Below are 3,815 nucleotides of genomic sequence, written 5' to 3' on the forward strand. Positions count from 1 at the left end.
GCAGCCTGCTGAATTCTTCAAAAAAATATTCTGATCTCATCTCTCAGCTCGAAAACACGCGACACTATTTATTGAAAATTCAACGTTTGAACTAGAATGTACTTAAAGGGAATTTGAACGCCTAAAGATACAGGTCATGGAAGATCAAATTACTTAGGTTTTAAGAAATCTTAAGATAAACTTTAAAGATAAAGAGAGGACCAGGGAGAAGAAGAATATCTTGGCTTCAAAACCTAAGGAAGTGGTTCAATACGTCTACAACCGGACTATTTCGAGCTTCAAGTAAATTTAGGATAGCTGTGCTGATCGCCAACATCCGGAACGGATGGGCACCGTAAGAAGAAGAAGAAAATAAACTTCAATGACATTCGGTTTCAAAATTTTGGTTGCCTGTTATCCGGTTAATTGAAATTTCCGGGAACCTTCTTAGTACAGTTCAATTGCCCTCACGTTTAGAAAATTTTGCAACCACTTAGTTCTTATACGCGCTATCTCAGAGTAACAAATTTGTATCTTATTATGTTGACCATAGATTATGTAAACAAGCTTGTTTTCTAGGTTGTAATGTTGGTATATTCTAATGTACTAATTATTTTGAAGGTCTTAGCCCAGTTGACAGCAATTGCCGTAGAACAGTTTCATAAATGTGGAGAATTGTTATTAATCAAGGAGCACAGGAGCACAGCAGATGAAGCAGATAGTTTAGTACAGTAAGTCATATGTCAAGTGTTTATACCTATAGTATAACGATTGTATTTGATTTCTAGATTGACCATGACACTTACTTCTCTTATTGGACTAGTAGCAGGAAAATTCTCTGAAAAATTAAATATGAAATCTTCACAATCTGGAAATAAGGAATCTATAAATAGTTTGATCACCAATGTGTTCTTTGAGGTAATATATACAAATTAGAGCAATTATAACACGTCCACCATTATTTTTATTTCATTTCATAGAATTCAGAAAATTTTACTTTTGACTGCGATTTAGACTGAAATACGCTGGTGTAGCGTAGAAGCGGTGAGGAGGACTTGTGTCTCGGTGATACATCCCCATAGATTCCCATAGGCCTATAAACCCTAGAAGGGCGTATACACCTAATAAACCAATATATAAATATATATATATATATATATATATATATATATATATATATATATATATATATATATATACTTTTATCATTTATTTAAAAATATTGCGAAACAATACGCATTCTAGATAAAAACTTTCAACAGACGACTTTCTTGAAAGTACTTTCTCTTTAAAATGAGATTTTCTAAACTAAAAATGTTTATAAACAAAAAAGTTATTGCAACTTAAATCCGAAGTAAATATGTTTTTCAATTGTTTATAATTATTAAAAAAATAACAATAAAAATCTTTAAAACACATTTCATAATGTGAGATTTTATGTAGTTACTATATTTGCGATATTATAAATTTTTCAAAGCACATATTCTTTAACTGTTTCTTACATCTCAATACAAGTACGTGGCTGCTTCAAGAATTGCTGAAAGCGACGCCATTAAACTTAAATATACTTATTAAGCGAAGATAATACAAAATTTTTTTTAAACTGATTATGGTATTTCTGCAGAAAATTAAATTAAAGGTTTGAATGAAAAATTTATCGTTTGAATGGATATTTCCTTTGTATGTGTACCTATTTGTTGCCCACTTATCTAACCGTCGTTTATGTCTTATATGTTATAATGAGGTCGCTCTGCTCTGATGAACCCCTGAGCGTGAAAAGTGTGCTCCCTGTACAATCCTGAATGAATGAATATTAATATTTGTATGTAATTACGTGGCTAAAGGTTCTAAGCCAAGGCTAAAATACAAAAGTAATCCAAAGCCTTTATTTTTTTTATAAACAAGTACTATATAAATACCTATAATATTTTATTTGTATTAAGGGGGTATGTTCACGCCGCAGTTAAAATAAGTTGCATTCAAATAAACTAACGTTTAACAATTTTTTGAATAGATGGCAGCACGTGCATCATATTTTAATATTTTGATTTTCTCGAAATTTAATTCTCCGAACAGCGACACTGTTGCCAACGAGGGCAAGTACTGGAACTTAAAATATAATATACGATCGGTAGAATCGGTATAGTTCGCTCTCAGTCTGCAGTCTTCTTCAATGTAAATTGGAATTAGCTATTATTTGAAGTTTCACAAATTCTTATTTTTGGATTGGATCATTCGATATAATTTTTTAATTTTTGTATCGTGTTGTGTTGTTGTTCATTTTCTTTTGAAGTTAAATTGCTGTTTTGATTTTGTTGTATTATTTTTTTTAGTTTTATAAACATTTTGAATGGTGCGAAAAATTAAATTTCAAGTACAAAAAATTACTTATAAAAATATACACCTGTAAACCTCATAATTTATTAACCTCATTATTTATTATATTATTAAAAATAATTATTATTAAAATTATTATCATAATTAATATTATAATATTAATTTATTATTTTTCTTGGCAACAAGGCTATTGAATTTATATTTATTTTCAGACGGTAAACGAAAACCTTCCGTTGCTAAATCAATTTTTTGTTAATTTTGAACTTCACTCTGTAAAAAGCTCCTTAGCCCACTCAATCTTGTTTCTAAAGTTGTAACTTCTGCAGCTTTTTCGGATTTTTTCCATGGACACGAAAACATAAGATGCCATATGCCAAAGTCGCACCATATCTTATGGCAAACATGACTCAATAAAAGGATACAATATCACCTCAAACTTGTCAGCAGTTTTGTCTAAGGTCTCAAGTGAACGAAGTTGACTATCAATCATATCATAAAGAGCAGAAATATTACAAGAACTACTAGAAATTTAACTTAAAATTAACTTTAAGAGCTCTCTAATGTAAACATCCTCTTTGCCAAACCTAGACTTCAATCTCTGAATAATTTTTGAACTCGATTGGAGGTAATTTAAATTTGCGACAGTGCAGGAGTGCAGGAGTTTAACTGTCGCTTTTCGACGCTTCCTGTATATTAACTATTTTAATAAAACTAGAGGTTTTTTATGACCATCGACATTACACCTAATAGCTAATTTTTGACGACGGAATAACATAATATTTGATTAATCAAAATAGTGATACTATATGATAAAGACTTTTGTAAATTTTTAATTGATATTTGATTATATTTTTTAGGCGGGAAATAGCAGTTCATACATACAAGATGCTTTCCAATTACTAATCTCTGTTCTTCAAGTGGGCGCTGTGTAGTTTGTAGGATTAAAACTTAGTTAACAAATTGTTAAATTATTACTTTCAAAATTTTATATTATGTTTAAAAATTGATTTTATCACTAAAATAATCTATTGTAATATAAAATAAATCTATAAAGCTATGAAATTGTGTATTTATTAGAAAAGGGAAATTGTAATCTCTATTTAATTTCAGTATCAATTCACTGTTGGCAATTGACAAATATTTCACTGTAATTCTTTGTAAGTTTTCTGTCCATAGTCTTTTAAATCTTCTTTTTACTGGTTGGTCGATTAGTTCTCTTATTAGATAATCTTTGGCATGATCTGTAATACTGTGTCGATATTTATTTCACGCGCTATCTCAGAGTTACATAAATATGGTATGTTTAGATCACTATATAGAGTTTTGTTTGAGACATACCAGGTGTTATCAGTTATCATTCCCAGCATTATTTATTGAAACGTTTGAAGAATCTTTGTGTTGCTCTAGTTCTATGTCGTCTGATCAGATTGTTTCAGTATGGTTTGTATATGGCTCATTTATTTTCCGTGGATAGCTTTTTTTGACGTGACAACGTCTTA

The 3,815-nt window shown here is 29.9% G+C and overlaps 1 long non-coding RNA gene across 1 annotated transcript; it reads left to right on the forward strand.

The window, feature by feature from the left end:
• The first annotated feature begins 575 nt into the window (after nt 1-575).
• Nucleotides 576-3,368, forward strand: LOC140431689 (uncharacterized). The gene is made up of 3 exons (XR_011949711.1): nt 576-710; nt 768-897; nt 3,174-3,368. It is a non-coding gene; the product is annotated as an uncharacterized lncRNA (long non-coding RNA).
• Nucleotides 3,369-3,815: the final 447 nt, after the last annotated feature.

This window comes from Diabrotica undecimpunctata, unplaced genomic scaffold (assembly GCF_040954645.1).
Source record: "Diabrotica undecimpunctata isolate CICGRU unplaced genomic scaffold, icDiaUnde3 ctg00001704.1, whole genome shotgun sequence".
NCBI lineage: Eukaryota > Metazoa > Arthropoda > Insecta > Coleoptera > Chrysomelidae > Diabrotica > Diabrotica undecimpunctata.